This window comes from Nannospalax galili, unplaced genomic scaffold (assembly GCF_000622305.1).
Source record: "Nannospalax galili isolate Female #2095 unplaced genomic scaffold, S.galili_v1.0 scaffold806, whole genome shotgun sequence".
Classification (NCBI taxonomy): Eukaryota; Metazoa; Chordata; class Mammalia; order Rodentia; family Spalacidae; genus Nannospalax; species Nannospalax galili.
In genome coordinates this window covers 1,361,713-1,378,684 of record NW_008355419.1, presented here as the reverse complement: position 1 = coordinate 1,378,684, position 16,972 = coordinate 1,361,713, and positions in this window count along the sequence as shown.

Here is a 16,972-nt window from a genome sequence, read left to right as displayed (position 1 = left end):
TTCCTGGGCCCCTTCTCCACCAATGGATCAAAAACCCAGCTGCCTGCACCTGGGTTAGCAGTGGGCAGCCGGTCCCTGAGGGCCCTTTGGCCTCATCAACACCTGAGCACATAAACAGCTGAGGCCAGGGTTTAGGTGGGAGGCACCCACCATGGAAGCAGGTGTTCCCTCAGTCTCAGTGGCTCAGGACTCGGGGCAGCCCAAATACCACCCCCCCACACACCCCTCAGACCTCATTGGGTCTATCCACTGAAGAGCTGCAAAACTGCCAGCTCTTCCAGAGCGAAGCATGTCTCCACCTGGTGGGGGAGGCACACAGTCAGGCCACAGGAAGATGGGTGACCAACCAGGTGTTCTTAAGGTCTCCCACTTCACAGAGATCTGTGCACTCGGAGAGAAAGGGGACGTTGCGTGACACTCCAGTAAGTGAAGCAATTGAGAGTGCCCACTGCAGCCCCTCTGGTCCAGCCTACAGGAACACATCTCTGCAGCTGGCTGCTGTGGCAGTTCCCAAGGCAGACAAGCCAATGACTATTTCTTCTGGAAGTGCCATGGTGTCTCTCCCACCAGCATCCAACTTCTGGCCTTTCATCTCTGCCACCATGACCCCAGAGGCAATGGGAGGGAGAAGAGGTGCAGGGACCTGGGGGCAGCTGCTCACAGAGCCTGAGGATGCTCAGACAGGGCCAGGAGGGGCCCAGCTTGGGACTGAACAGGCCTCAGAACTCCTCGCTGGGCCCCCATACCTTGGAGATCTGGGCCTGGGGAGCTGGTACCATACCCCAATGTTGCAAGCCTCTGGCCCGGCCCAGGGGCTAGTCGCTCCTGTGCACCCCACCCCTCAGCCTGTGGAATTGGATTGAGTTGTTCTAAATGAAACCCGTTACCACGGATACACAAGAACTGGGGTAAGACAGATTGAATGGGAGAACTGTTGGTCATGAGGGACCAGAAGGTCTATGGAGAGACATCCAACGTTGTCCCGATGTTCATACTTCTGGGCCTGGGCCCTACACTGTCCATCTGACCTGGCCCCAGTCAGAGAGCTTAGTTCTTGTTCCCACCAGTGCCCTCTGCTTCAGGGCAGAGGATCTGAGATGGGAGGATGGAAGTTGCAGCCCTAGTCCCAGCCCCAGCATCTTGGAGGCCTTACTGCCTCATGCAAGAATGAGGCCCATTCGTTGTAGGGTTGCAGAAGCCAGGAGGGCAAGAGGCAGCAAAGAGGAGGAGGCATGGGCCTTGTGAAAGCTACCCAACCCTGGATTCAACACACGATGAGCCAGGAGCAGCCCCAGAGCAGACCCCAAGCACATATCAGCCAGTGCACCTTGCTACACACTCCCACCCTCACACACATGAGCCTGCCCCTCACTTGAGGAGACTGAGCTGTCATTAGCTAGGGTAGGCGCTAGCCCAAAGAACTGGGACCCACTTTAGTCTGAACTAAGAGCAGTCCCTACAGGGCCAGTATGTAAGTACTGTTCCTGCCCTGCCCCTGCAGTTTGGAAACCTCCCATTGCTCCATGGGGCTGCTTCAGAGAGACTTCCAGAAAGACCTTTAGGCTAGGCTAGAACTCCTGCATATACCCTCAGTCCAGACCCTGCAACCAGGGTCTGCAAAATCTGCAACAGGTTTGGGGAAGAAGCTGTGGAGTGGGTGGTGACAAGGAGCAGTGAGCACAGGGTGGGGATGGCAGCAGGTGCAACAGCCAGCAGGGCCCTTCCTGGGACCATCATCCTGCAGCCACTTCCCTCTCTGCACCTGGAACCTCACAAGGCCCCTGCGTGGGATCAGGGCCCTGAGGAATTCTGGAGTCTGGGAGGGCTCCGCTTGCCTCTCTTCCTCCATTTAGCCACCCCCTTCCCTGGCGGCCTTTCCAGATAAATCAGAGCCCAAGCCCAGAAGGGACTTTGCACAGCTGAGCAGACAGACCCCCACCTCTGGTGGGGAGGCCTGTCCAAGCACATCTGGAGAAGGTGGGACTAGCAAGTTGCAGCTGGCTCCTTGGGGAAAGGGAGGTGTGGTGTGAATATGTGTGGCACACACATGCACATGTATACCCACCCACAGGCAGAGGCAAACCTGCCCTTTTTGACAAAGCAGACAATAAAGCAGAAACTCTCGGGAGCAGAGTCCTCCACTCCCTCAGAACCCTACACTTGACCTGAAAGCCTCCCCACATCAGAGACATGAGCCATTCTGACTGCAGCCAGGACCAGGGTGCAGGGGACAGAGAGCTGGCCCCCAGGAGTTAATGCACTTCCTCTTTGAAGTGGGCCACACGATTCACTGTGCCCAGTCAGACAGAATTGCTCACAGGAAGGAGAGGTGTACATAAGCTGCCTTTACCCTGTGTGCTGAGCTCCCTGGCTGCAGCAGCACTCCTGTTTTGAGGGAGTTGGTAAAGCTTCCTTCTCCCCAGGAGACAGTACAGGAATCACATCGTCCTTGGGGCTCTAAGAGGACAGAGCCACTCACCAGGAAAAGTATCAGGCATAGGTGAGGCCTTACTCACCCACAGGCAGAACATTGGCATTCAGGAAAAGCCATCTGCTATCCAGATTGGGCCCTGGGTCCTCGGGCAGGGGAGCAGGACCAAGGGTGCTGTCTGGCGGAGGAGCCATCCTAGAGGGGTGGAGGCTCTCTGAGGTTTGGATTCAGCCAGCCTGGATTAGCAGAGTGGCCCAACTGTCAGCAAGAGACTGCTCCGAAGTCTCTCAGTTCCCGGGGTCCCAGGTGTCCCTGGCTGGAATGCTTAGGCCTGTAGTTTGTCACACATCTAGAGAAAACAAAAGCGTCAGAGAAAGCGAGTGAGCTAGTGGGGAACAGAGGCGGGAAGTAGGGAGGTGGGAGTCGGGGGTCCATTCAGTTCTTTCCACTGTGGGAAGGCAGTATGTGCCATAGTGCCGCCTATTGGAAGATGCTGGATTCTAGTCCAGCTCCACGGCACCTTGTAAGTGGACCACCAGGACTGGTGCAGGGCTGGCTAGGAGGCTAAGGATGAGGTCTTGCAGACCAGAGGGTGTCTGCAAAACCTGATACTTTTGATGATCAGCCGGTGAAGAGAGAGCACAATGACCCCACCAGCTTCCTCTCAGGAGTGTGCAGAATGTTTGTGTAAGGGCGTTGTCCAGACTCCATCAGAGTCAAAAGCAAAACAAGAGCCACTTCATAGAAGCCGGCCAGCCTCATGGGAGCAAACCTCGCAAGGCGAGGTACCTGGGACATCTCAGAACACGCAGCCCTGTTCCTGGGATGGGCATGGAGCGCTTTGCCAACCCTCGTACACACTGGGTCCCAGGAGGACCTAAGGCGCCTATGTGGGCATCCTTTGTGCCTGCTCCAACCCCTCACGGAGGCATCACTCTGGGTCCAGGGTCTCCAGGCCTTTCAGCCCCTTCTGCTGTGCACTGACTGGAGGCCCCTGTGGTCTCCCAGGCAACCGCCTGCCCAGGGCAGACCTACTTGGCTAAGCTCCAATCCCAATTTTCAAGTCACCCCAGGTCCTGACAAACCTCCTTGTTCTCTAGAACCCATCCCCCAGCCTCTGCTTAGTCCATGCCTGGAACCTTGCTTTCTAGCTCTTGCCACCCATCCAGCACCTACTAAGCAGGCCAGATCCCTCTAGAGCCTTCTGGACACCTCTTCCTAGGGCTGCTCTTCTCCATACTTCCTCCCTGAGGGGGCTGAAGGGAGCCAGAGAGAAACTAGTAGGGCAAGGAAGGAGGACTTAGCCACTGGGCCCTGGAGATCTGACCTATCCAGGGTGGAGAGCCTAGCACTGGCCTCCGATGGGCATTGGGATGCCTGGACCCTCCATGCTCTTTCCAGGTAGGAAGACAGGCAAAGTAAGGGAGACCCCTTAAACTCTGGCAGGAAGGCTCCCACCTCCATTCCAGCCCTTCCTCAAGCCAGAACTCCTGGTTCTTTCCAGGTCCCTGGGCCTTCCCTCCTCCACATACGCATGTCCCAGGGCGTCCAACCTGACCTACCTCTTCGAAGATCAGCAGGGGTTGGGCCCACCTGGGCTCCTATGGTCCTGGACTCAAAGCAGTATATGGAGTAGGCATCAGCCCAGCTCTGGGCTCACCATCGGCCTCCCTCCTCTCCCTGGCACTCCTCACCTCTGGCCCCAGCTCCAGGCACACCCTCAGGTATGGGGTCTCCCAGCCCAGCTCTCCTGAGGCAGTAGGATTGCCACGGCCCCTCAGCCACTAGCCCACAAGGCCAGCCCCAGCCCTAGCTGCCATCCCAGTCGGCGCCCACTGAGAGTCAGCTTCCTGCTGCAGTGGGATCCGGAGCCATGCCTCAACAAGTCTGCTGGAGCGCAGGCCAGGCGTGGGGCTCCACTGGGCTGGCATCGCAGTGCCTAATTAGGCAACAGTACCATGCTGGCTGCCTGAGGCCAAGGTGCGGCCCAGGAGGACCATGAGGTCGGCCATTGGCAAGGGCCTCACTGCACCTGGAGCCAGGACCTCCTCACCCTTTCTTTCGCTCCTGCCCTGCCCTGCCCTCTATGTCCTCCCCCTACAGTGTCCCTCCCTACCGGCCATGTGGGCCCTTCAGCTCCGAAGCCCCTCACAAGCTGTGAGGGGCTTGCAGCACAGTCAGCTACCAAATAGGTGAGAAGCCAGGAGTGGCAGAAGCCCTCATCTAGCTGTGAGGTTATCCCGGCCAGGCGTACTCCTCCTTACATCAGACACAGGGCCTGACTAACCCTCAGGCCTAGGCCCCCAGGGTAAGGAAGGAACACCTCCTTATCTCAGGCCTCTGGGTTCTACTCAGACTCTGGCCCAGATGCCAAACTTAAGCCCTAAGGAACTGACTGCTGTTATGGGTGACCGGTCATTGATGGCCTCACGGGGCATGCTGCACACAAGACTGACCTGCCCCTGCTCTGTCCCTGCTTGGTCAGGAAGTCAAAGCCAAGCCCCAAGAACCTTGCCAGAGCTCAGGGTGTGATGCCCACACTCGGGCTGGCAGATCTTCCTCCATGAAGTGACTGACCCTCTCTGTTACCAAAGCCCACAAGGACCAAGTGACTCCCACTTAGCAACTTTTCTCAGTACTAGGCCCAGCTCCAGTAGTATCCAGCTGTTCAGGGTGCTTTTTACCCTGCTGGGCTCACTGCTTCTATTCCCAGTGTCTGCGGTGATCTGCAAGTGTCCTGAGAGTGTTAGCCTGGGAGCTCAAGGAAGGCCCACCGCAAGCCCCAGCCTGTCCTCTCTCTATATCCTTCCCTTCATGCCTCCCACCTTCCCTGTCAGAGCCCAGGAAATGGAGAAGCCACACCTTTGCCTGGTATACTTGGCTCAGGAAACCCCTATGAGGGGGAGGGGGCAGGCAAAGGGGAAGCCCAGCCTCTGGCAAGATGTCAGAATGCAGGGGTCCTCTCCCTTCCAGAACACAAACTCCATTTTCTGAAAGGAGAAACAAGCCCAGAGAGGGAAAGAACCCCTCCCCCATCCACTCACGCTCAACACCCACCTCACACTAGTCCCACTGCCCCAAGCCTCCAGGAACTGACCATTTTCAGGTCTTAGACAGTAAGAGGGCTAGCCACCTACCCCACCTGTCCCAGCCGCCCTCCGTCTCAGGCCTAGCATCCAGTAACACCAACTCAATGCCCCCAGAGTCTGCTCAGGTAGACCCCTTGATGCCCACTCCTAAACAGACCCCACATATTCCCTCACTGCTGTCCAGGCCAGGAGTCGGTCTCAAGGTGTGGAGATTTATGGGCCCCAAATGCTGGTAAGGAGGCAGGTCAGGGCATGGTGGGTAAACCTGTGCCTGGGCCCCCTTTTGGGAGCCACTAACTGCAGACACCCTCTTTCCCAACCTGAGGTCTCTCTATAGACCCTGCTGCCCACCCCTGGACTTAGTGGGTGTAGAAAACACCACACTGGGCTGGCCCCCGAGGAGCCACAGGCCCAAACAAGCTCAGTGCTGCTGCCACAACAGAGCCGGTCTAGCCAGCCAGAGACAGCTGCACAGCCCTGATGGCCAGCAGAGATCTTTGCATCCTGCCCCTGCCCTCAAGGGCTGGCTCCACAGAAGGAGCAGAGCCTGACTTATTCATCATAGCTCCAGAGACAGAGGGCATGCATTTGTCAAGGGAAGCGGGTCCCAGGAGAGTGGGTCACTAGACCAAACAGCTTTTACAGCCCTGGGCCAGCCCCTCTGCAGGCCCCAAGGAGGATGTTCATTGCAGCCCTGGCAAAGGTACATGTAGGGCACTCAGAATTAGAGACAAGAAGAGGCTGGCATGGGAAGGGGGCAGATCTTGAAGGCACAGTTCTGAGTATAGATCAGAACCAAGGGCTTTCTGGGTACCAAGACACAGAGGGCTGCTTCACAAAGCATGAACCACAGAACACTGGGAACCCAAGAACCTGCTAAGCCTCATAAGAGTGGTCTTTACCCTGTGGTGACACTGTGTGCCTTACCATCGTGCTTGACCATCGTGCACTCAGAATGGAAACAAGTGGCCATTTCCCTCAGAAGGTCTTTGATGAAGCAGGCGTGATGGCTTGTATTGACTTTCAATCAGACTTAAGACTCCCTCTGGGCAAAGGGGGTGGGGTGTCCCCCAAAAGAGGATGGCGCTTCAAGATCAAGTACCTGACAGACAGCTGGTAGGTGAGCCACGGCATGCCAGCTGGGGCATTTGACAGGTCCTGTTTTCTCAAAAGTGAAGTGAAGCCAGGTGTGTGTGGTGGCACACACTGTTAATCTCAGCACTTGGAAAGCAGAGACGAGTGGATCTCTGTGAGGCTAGAGGCCAACCTGATCTACATAGTTAGTTCCAGGCCTGCTGTGGGCTACAGGGAGATCCAGACTCAAAAACAGCAAAGCAACAACGGGGGCCTAGAGAGATGACTCAGCAGTTAAGAACACTGGCTGCACTTCCGGAGGACCCAGGTTTGATTTCCAGAACCCACATGGCTGCTAACAACCATCCCTAACTCCAGTTCCAGGGGATCCAATGCCCTCTTCCAGCCTCCTTGGGCTCTGTATGACAGGGGTGCACTTACATACATGCAGGCAATACACTCATACACATAAAATAAAAATAAATAAGAACTTAAACAACAACGAAGTGCAGTGAGAACCAGAAGCTGACCTTGGAAGTTAAAGGCCAGCCTGGGCAGCACAGCAGGACCCAGTCTCAGGACAGAAAAAGGAACAAAGTAAGCTGGCCACTTAAAAAACAGGATATCCACAGGACCTCTCACCAATAATAGAATTCAAAATTAAGTGAAAATTAGTGTTCTGTATCCCCTTTATCCACCACTGTGAGCCAGTCAGCTCTCAAACACTACCAGATCATTGCCATAAGCAATGGGGAAAGGGCTTCTGCATACGTGACAGCCCAGCTCACGTGGCAATGACAAACAGCTGAGAGATGATCTGCAGATAGACTGCCATTGGATATCGTAGGATGGCATGGGAAACCATGATTGGCTAGCCAACCCCTTATAACTCCAAACGCTTCCCGGAATAAACACGTCTGCAGCAGCTCGCCCTCTGCTTGCTTTCACCCGACTCCCAGTGTCTGTGTCATGACTCCACGCCTTTCACCCCCATATTGGCAGGGACCCTGTGTCCCCCTCTGGCTGGCTCCAGGGGAGGACAGTAACAACTGGCACCCAAACAGGGACCCTGCCGTTCAGCATCAGTAAGGCGCCCCCAGGCCAGTTACCGGTGACTAGGCCCCTTTCTGTTTTGTGTGCTGACGGCTGCTCAAGGGTGAGCGGGCAGCCCCCTCCTCTTCTCCTTTCCTGTGTCTGTCTCCCTCTCCCACTAGGAAGGCACACCTCGCCTCACGGTCCCGAAGCCCGTGTTGGCCCCTCCCCACCTTTGGTTCATCCCGGCGAAATCATATGAGAGTCTGAAACCCCCCACCCTCCCCACCCCCGATTTCGAAACCAAGGCAAGGCCGTTGGCTGAGCCTTTCCAGAGACACCGTAAGGGCATATGGCCATGGCGTAATGACCCACGGAAGTTCCCTGCTAAGCACCAGATACTCAGGTCCTGAACATTTTGTCTGTATGTCTCAGTGGGCCTCAACCATTGGCATCCTGACCTACTTAATCACCATAGTAGGTCTAGTACTTCACTTCTCCACCCTTCCCCGATAAGAGGACCCCTCCTTTCCCTCCCCCTGGCACCAACCTTTTGGTTTACGACCACTTAAACACCACTTTCCCATAATGGGAAATCTCCCGCCTCATCAGAAGGCACCACAGTTACAGGCCCTCAAAGCACTACTTCTGTAGCACGGTTTTAAGGTGAAAATGGAAGACCTTAATGGCTTTTGGGACAAGACCCTCGTCTTGGCCCCCTGGATTAGCCCAGAAAACATCTGGGACTCAACTATTTGGTCTGGTGTTCTCTTCCTTGTAAGGAAGCCTGAGGTCCACGAGGGGCATATTCCTTCTGCTCCATGTTTCCCTATCCTTCTGGCTATAATTGCCAGTCTCAAGGGCTTGTCCATGGAGGAAGTCATCTCCCAACATAATGAGAGTTGTAAAGAGGAGCCCAGACTGGCCCTACAAGCCTCATCCCTCTCATCCCCAAATGACGATTCCGACGAGGACAAGGATCGGCCTATTGATACAGGCCCCTCTTCCCCTTCCCCCATCTACTCCTGGGGCAAACTCCATCTACACCATCCCAGCCACACCCATACAGCCACTGATTCGTCTCCAAACACAGCGAAGGCCACCATCCCCCCCAGCACCCTCCCCTTGCTGCCTTTCCTATTAATGTGGGGCAGGACATGGCTGAGAGGCCTTGCAACATTAGCCCTTCCATTGATGCTGGGATGGAAGCGGAGAACCAAGATGTTACAGGGAGCCACTTACCAGCTACGAACTCCCAGGGAGCCAATGCATAACATATTGTCAGCTATCGCTCATCCATGAAGTGTGCTTTCTTTTTCTCTAGCCCTCAGGTTCCTCAGTCCGTCTCCAATAAACCCTTCCTGTTGCCACTAGATGCCAGCCCAGCTACGTCATGAAACCCCCCATGCCTCCTTTGTGACAGGCTAAACCTCTCTGTTCTTTCCACCAGGATGGTGGGTAGCCAATGAAGGGTAAGACCTCAATAGTTGAGTCAACCTAAGACAGGTGCTGCTTGAGGGGATCTCCTGAGGCCTGGGGTCAACAAGGGTATGGCACAGAACCATGCCTCCCAGGGTCACATTTATTTAAAACAAAAAGGAGGATATGTATGGTATAACAAAGAACCGGGCCCAGCTCAGGCCGCCTGCCATAAGGAATGGAGAAAGGGCTTCCGCATACATGATGGCCCAGCTCACGTGGCAATGACAACCAGCTGAGAGATGATCTGCAGATAGACTGCCATTGGATATCGTAGGACGGCATGGGAAACCATGATTGGCTAGCCGACCCCTTATAACCCCAAATGCTTCCCAGAATAAACGAGTCTGCAGCAGCTCACCCTCTGCTTGCTTTCACCCGACTCCCAGTGTCTGTGTCGTGACTCCGCGCCTTTCACCCCCATATCGGCAGGGACCCTGTGTCCCCCTGTGGCTGGCTCTGGGGGAGGACAGTAACAATTGTCTAGTCTAGACACTGTAAAGCAACACAAAAGGAAAGGTCCATTCAAGGTACAGCGCACCAACAGATGTAGCTGTAGCGACACACCCCTCATATGTATGGGTTTCAGATCCACACTGTAGCCGCCTCTAACAAACTGCTGGGTGTCACTGAGTACAGCATCCAGGAAGAAGGTCCACAGTTATTTGAGAGGCAATAGATCTGTGCCAGTCCAGGTTTCTTCAGCTCCTTCAACCAAAACAACACACTGTGACAGATGGCCACAGAAGCGGACAGGAGGAGCCAGCATCTTTCACACACAAAACTGCAAAACGTCACTCTTCTGAGGTGGGTTTTTTGGTTTTTTGTTTTTGTTTTTTTGCCTTGAACAAGTGTAGTTTGTCATGTGTTATTTATATCAACAGATTAGTTTTCCATTGCTATTATTAATAAGACTTCATAAATATTCTTAATTATCACTCTGGGGTTTAAAATTTTATGTTTATTTATTTAATTTTTGGGGGGGTCTTTTTGAGACAGGGTCTCCCTGTAGCCCCAGCTGTCCTGGAACTCACTATGTAGACCAGGCTGGCCTTTGCCTGCCTCTGCCTCCCGAGTGCTGGGTGATGTGTATTTATGAGCATGGATGTACTTGTGCCACAGTGCATATGTGGAGGTCAAATGATAACTTTCAGAGGTTGGTTCTCTCCTTCCTAAGTGGGATCTAGGGATAGAACTCAGGTCATCAGGCTTGTGCAGCAATCACTCCTACCCATGGAGCCATCTTGCTAGCCATTTTTATTTTATGTCATGAGTGTTTTACCTGCATATGTGTATGTGCACAATGTGTATGCGGTAAACACGGAGGTGGAGAGGGCACTGGATCCTCTGGATCCAGAGTGATCAATGGTTGTTAGCTGCCCTGTGGGTGCTAGGAACCCAACCTGGGTCCTCTCCGCAAAAGCAGCACAGCAAGTGCTCTTAACTGTTGAGCCATCTCTCCAGTTGTGTCCCCACAGCCACAGCCCCCCACCCCCCCACTTTTATTAGATAGGGTTTGGACATGTAGACCAGGTCAGCCTTCAGTTGGAGATCTTCTTGCTGGGATTATAGGCCTGTGCCACCAGACCTGAATCACTCTGGGTTTTAACATGGTATGTGACTAGGGTGTGCTGGTCAAGATTTAGCAATGGGTCCCTGGGCAAGCCTGGAAGGGGAGCATCTGCCCATTTCCATTGTGCAAATACGCCTATCAGGGTCAGTTCCAAGTTACTGATGGTGCTGTCACAGAACATGGAGTTGGGAAGAGATGGATGTGTCTGTGGCATTCCTACCACATAGACAGGATCAATCCTATCTAGACAAGAGTGGAGATAACAGCAGGGTGTAATTAGGAAGTGATATGACTTAAGTGTTTATTACCTTTGTGTTTTATGTAATTTATATGTCTTACATGTGTAATTAGTTTAATTTGATTTTAATAATGGCTGTGTTCAACAACCAGCTCACAGAATTACCAGAGATTTAACAGCTGACATTTGCGAGCTGGTCCGAGCAGGCTCCCAACACACCCTTAGTCCAGGACCAAACCTGTTATGTGCTGATAATATTCAAGTAACATAATCACAACAGAACAACACTTTGCATTCTGAAAAACACCCAAAACCCCAAAAGAGACTACTAAAGGGCTCTTCAGACAGGTCCTGGGGCAGAGGCCGGGCGCCAACGGGCTAGACAGCTGCTACCATCAATCCACCGGCCTGGATAAGTCAAGAGAGGAACTGGAGTACTGTGCTGGTTCCCACAGTCCTCCACAACCTAAAGGACAGATTTGAAGGAGAGCCCAGAGCTCAGACTGAAGCCTGACCTAGGGTTGTGAAACTTCCAGAGCCTGGGTTTCACCATCTGTGAAGTGGGGTATAGAACGTTTCCCACAGGAGGTCATAGGCAGTGTCCACCCAGGCCTGCGGATAGACTCATAGCCTTTCCATGTGGTACCAAATACTTATAGGAATAGGCTACCATGACAGCATGCATTCCTGCAAACAGGAGCCCAGCATCTCAGTGGAAGAACCAGTCTCTGACCCTCCCTGCACCCCATCCTTCACATGTGGTGGAGACATGAACTTGGTGAGCTCTACCCCCAAGTAACAGGGCAGAGGCTGAACCAGATCAGATACCCGACCCCCCACCCCCAGAAAGGGCCAAGCAGGGTAGCACCAGACAGATTTTGCTCAGACACCCTGCTGGACTTTTGTTCCTGGGATTGCCTCTCAAAAGGGTCAGCAGGTGGGCATGAAGGGCCTTGATAGGAGTGTACCAAGCACAGCAGGGGTTGGGGCGGTATGTGCAAAGCCCCAAAACAGGAAGATTATCACCTCCATGGAACCTGGAGTCAGTAGCTGTGCTCCATGCACAAGAGCCATTGGGAAGGACTAGAGATCTATGGAGCCTCATACCTACTCCTTCTCCCTCCCTCCTTTCCTCCCTTCCTTCTTTCCTCCCTCCCTCCCTCGTTTCTTCCTTCCTATCTTCTTGTCACCAGAGGAGGCTAATTGTACCACTTTGCACCTCACTGATAGATGAGCTCCTTAGTCATCAACAAATGTAAAGTCCCATACCAGTAAGGCCTCAGTGGCAATGTGGGCCATAGGAGGCTATGTGGCATCAAACCCCTGCCCTCTTCTTAGGAGTGGCTGTTTGAGGGGAGGCAATGCCTCTGTCTGCCTTTGGATGCTACTGGGTGATCATTTTTTTCTCCTCTTTGTCAAGACAATATATGAAGCCCTCCTGGGACACAGGGCAAGCCCCCTGATACTCAAACCATGTATTACATGGGACGTTCCTGAAAGGCAAGTAGGTTAAGAAGTAAGCTGATGTTTAACAGGGCCCAAGGAGAAAACCTAGCTTTAGGAAAGCCCAGGATGCAGCTCCTAAGAATTGGGACAATGCTTGCCTGACTGAGGATCCTGCCCTGGGCAACAGCTTCTCAAGTGCCCCAGTTGCCTATAGGAACACTGAATACTGGGTTCACACTAGAACTGAGCAGGCCCTGAGGTTCCAGCACAGAAAGCGAGGAGTGACATGACCAGGCATTCTCTAAAGCTGTTCCAGGAATGAAGGTGGTAAAAGGCATCGATGGAGATCTGGTGCTGATTGCTTGACCCCAAGAGCCCTCTCATTCCAGCACACCATGGGACAGGAAGGTCCAGAACCACTGCACCCCCTCAAGACCATAATTCTGACCGAAAACAGTGTCGAGGAACCAGCTTCCACTGCATAGGGTCCCAGCCACTACTCTCAGAAGAACCCCTGTGGCTGCCCCCATCTGTACTCCATGGACCCAAGATCAAAGGCCTTTGTCTGTCTGACAGGAACTCTTTCCAGGCCATGACAACACACAGATAAACACCTGTATGAAGCTCGCCAGCCTCGGTCATTCTTGACTCTCACATCTAAGGCCAAGAACACATTAGGCCTTCCATAGCCTCGCTCTGGAAATCCAGGTATCACCAGAAATCAGCTTTGGTTCTCCCCCTGCCCCTCACCCAGTTACACTGCCTTCTGGAAGCTCCTGACTTGGTCCTGCATTTTGCATAAGCAAAGCCCTAGGGTGGGCCCTGGTTTTGAGGGGGAGCGGGACACAAGACACCCTGAGGCCCAGACTTGCCTCACATACCCCATATTGATAAAGGTTGGCAGATTCTTCCCAGAAGACCCTGAACCAGAAGGGGCCCATGGTTGCTCTCCTAGATTGCCCCACAATCTGGAAGGCAGATTCTGTCGTCCCCTGCCCATCACCCCTGGCCTGCATGTGCCTGCCTGGCCATACCTCCCACATAGACAGGGGCATCTCCTCTTCTGGGAAGTCTTTCCAGGTCTCTCTCTAGGGACTTCTGTGCCACCTCCTTGTTATCGAGCACAGCTCAGGATGATGGGCACAATATGAGGAACCCCTCATCCTCCCCAATAAAGTCTTGCCATCCAATGTTAGACTCCCCCACTTCAGCAGCAGGTGAAAACCAGTCAGACCCGGGTTCACCCTGCGACCAGGAGGAGGCCCCTCCCTCCTCAGTTCCCCAGCTCCATGTTCTGAGAATGGCCAAAGTCCCAGAGCCCTGGGCTGGCTCGGCACTAGAAATCCAAGTCTTCTTGTCACCTAGCCAGCATAGGAATCCCCCTCCCCAGCCGTGGCCCAGGGCAGCATCCCAGCCACTTGCCTATACCCTAGAACTTCCTAGAGTCCCTTCCCAAGGTTTACAGAACCCCAAGCAGGGCTCAGCTTTCCTAGCCCTGGTTTTACCCTCACCAGCAAGCCCATGGGTATGGCTGGGGTGACCGGGGGTCACTGCCAGCCAGAGTCTCCCAGGTTCGGTTCTTGGGCCTCATGTCCCCTCCCCATACCCCCACCCTCTCTTGGTGTCTACAGTACCTCCAGGGCTCCAATCTGCAGCAACCAGGGCAGCTAGCTGAGGTGAGCTCTCAGAGTCTCCCGCCAGCTGCCCTGGGTGGAGGAACCAGTTCTCCAAGTTTGTGGCGCCTGCTGAGGGGCCTCCTGCCGAAGGGCAAGGCCCCACCCTAACAGCTCTGTCCCTGTACCTGTGTACCTCAGCCACTCCTAGGCTGGTCCCTCTGCCCCCTTACAGTTGAAGAGGGGGAGAAATGGTTCCATTTTGGGCCAGAATGGCCACCCCTAGTTGGAGTTCTCTCCCAAAGCACACCAGCTCTCACCCATGCACACATACAGACTTCCATGCCACAGGTGGTGGGGCAGCCCTTCCAGATCCATCACCCAAGAAGGACTTAGAGAGCCTTCTCACCATCCCTGCAAAGAGTCCATTTGTCCCTCCTCTAGCTCGTAGGAGGCCAGCTGCCTGGTGACAGCAGGAGCAACAGGAGTCCAAGGACTGCCTGGGAACATCCCCTCTCCAGAGCAGGTGTGCACCCCACAGTGTGACCCCAGGACTGGTTCAGGCAGAGAAATGAACTTACTGCACTTTTCCTTCTGTCCTGCTGCAATGCTGTCTTCCTGAGCTGCAGGTGTGTGGCAGGCACCATGCCAGGCTTGAATACAGCAGCCACCAAAAAGTAAATCTTTGCTCCCAGCCCTCTGCTCAGAGCAGAGCAGAGTTTACAGGCTCAGGCAAAGGGCAACCTACCTGTGCTGACTCACCAGCTCGTCCACCAGTCCACTAGATGGTGCTGGGAGGTACATCCTGGGGAAGGGGGACACAGCAGATCCAGTGGGGCCGCTGGCTCAGCTTCCTGCCAATTCCCTGGCCTCTCAGTCTCGGCCCACTCTGCCCCTGGCTTCCCTACCAGCAGAACTCAGTTAAAGTGGCCAGATGGGACTGCAGAGATGGCTTGGTGGTCCAAGGACTTGCTGCTCAAGCATGAGAACTGGAGTTCTTTGGATTCTCAGAACCCAAGTAAATGCCAGGCAGGTGAGACTGCCCATCTGTGATCTAGCCTATGAAGGCAGACAAGGGATCCCTAGAGCAAGCTAGTTAACAAAACTCACCATATCGCTGAGCTCTAGGTTTGAGACACCCTGCCTCAATGAATACAATGAAGGAGTGATCCAGGATGATTTCAGACATTAACCTCAAACCTCCACATGCACATGCATGCACACGCACACACACACACACACACACACACACAGGAACTTGAAAATGGCCAAAAAAATTAAATTAAATTAAATTAAAAACCAAATTGGCCAGAGCTGGCATCCCTGGCAAAGGATGTCAAGCAGAATGACAAAATATCCAGTGTCTGGAGAAGAGAAATGCACTTGTTGGGGGCAGAGCTGTGAACACTGCCCCTGGGGCGACTGGCTCTGTTCTAGCAGCTTCCATGTTCCCAGAGCTTGTTAGAGATACAGAATTCCACCCTGTCCCAGATCCATCATCAACATGCATCTCTGTGTGGGCCCAGGCAATCCTTGTGCTCAGCATTAGCATTGTAGGCTATCAATAAACACCAGCTAATTGTCATTATTCCTCATCCACAGACCAGAAAGCTGAGGCCCAGCAAGCGAAGGAATGTGAAGGATATGCCTTGTCAATGACACAGGGGCTGGTGAGGGCCCCCAGGGGACAGTCAGAGATCAGCCCAGGGATGCTCCAGTGCAGTGTCGCCAAGGAGCTTAACTGCAATTGATAACAGCCAACCACATTTGGTTCACAGATTGGGGTGGCTGTCCTGGGTGATGATCCAATAATCAGCTCAGGAGGTGATTATTGGATCTCCAAGGACAGGGCTAGACCTGTCAGCCATTCTGACCCTCACCTCTGTGCCTTTCCAGAATTCCTCAGGAGCCAGGCCTTCCTGTCCCCCATCCTCGGAATGGAAGGAAGAATTTACAAGGAGTTAGTCACACAGGCTTAGGCCCAGAAGCCCTGTGGCTCATGCAAAGGGAGGTGACCCATCTCCTAGCAAGAACCCTCATCCTATCACCACCTCAGAGTCCTGGAACCCTTGGGCATTGCAGCAAACAGGGACCTCAGGTGCTATGGCCAGTAAGGGAAGTGGAGAACTGATTCACTTATGATGAGGTCACCACCCATTATGCCCTTCAACCCTCTCTGAAACCACCCCAAGGGCTGTTCTTCCTACCTCTTGTTTCCCCATCTGTGCACTTTAACACTGAGAGTGTTATAACCAAGGATTTCTTTGGGGTAATATTTCCTAGCTGTCCAAGCTAACAGAACAGATGGGCTGATTGCACCATCTGCTGGCCATCCTGGGTTTTGTCCATTAGGAAGGCCCCTTGAGAAGCGTCAAAGGCTGGCAATGTCTTAAAACCACAGCCCACAGACGAGGAACCAGTCAACAGTGGAGACAAGGTTGGGCTGAGATTTGAGCCCATGGAGACACTTGGGTCCTGACACCCCGCCATCCCCCACTCCCTCCACCCTACCCGGAAAACAACAGATACTTCGATACTGTTTCTAGTCTTGTTCCTCGTGGCTGGGATTTAAAACCCATTGCACAGATGAGAAGGAAAATCCAGGAGATGCAGTCTTGTGCAGGGACCAGCTCATGACAGTACGCAGTGTGAGCAGGCCACTCCTCATGGGCTTATGCTAGCACTGAGCTTCTAAGTCTAAAGGAAAGCAGCCTCCTAGGACACAAGCAGCTCTGGCCTGCGAGGAATCGGTATTTCAAACTGTTGCATCTGAGTTGGCCAGAAGCTTGTGCCTCTCTGCCTGGGCCAAATGGTCTATCTGGGCTGCCCGGCCCAAGCGGAGGAAACGGGTGCATAGGTAGGGGAGGAGCTCCAGGACCTTGAGGACTTCAGGAGTCAGGTGGAATCACACAAGCATCCTAAAACGGGCCAGGCCTGCAGTGCTGCGGCCCTGAGTGCTGCAAGAATTGTCCCAGTGGCACGTGCCTCCCGCCGCTG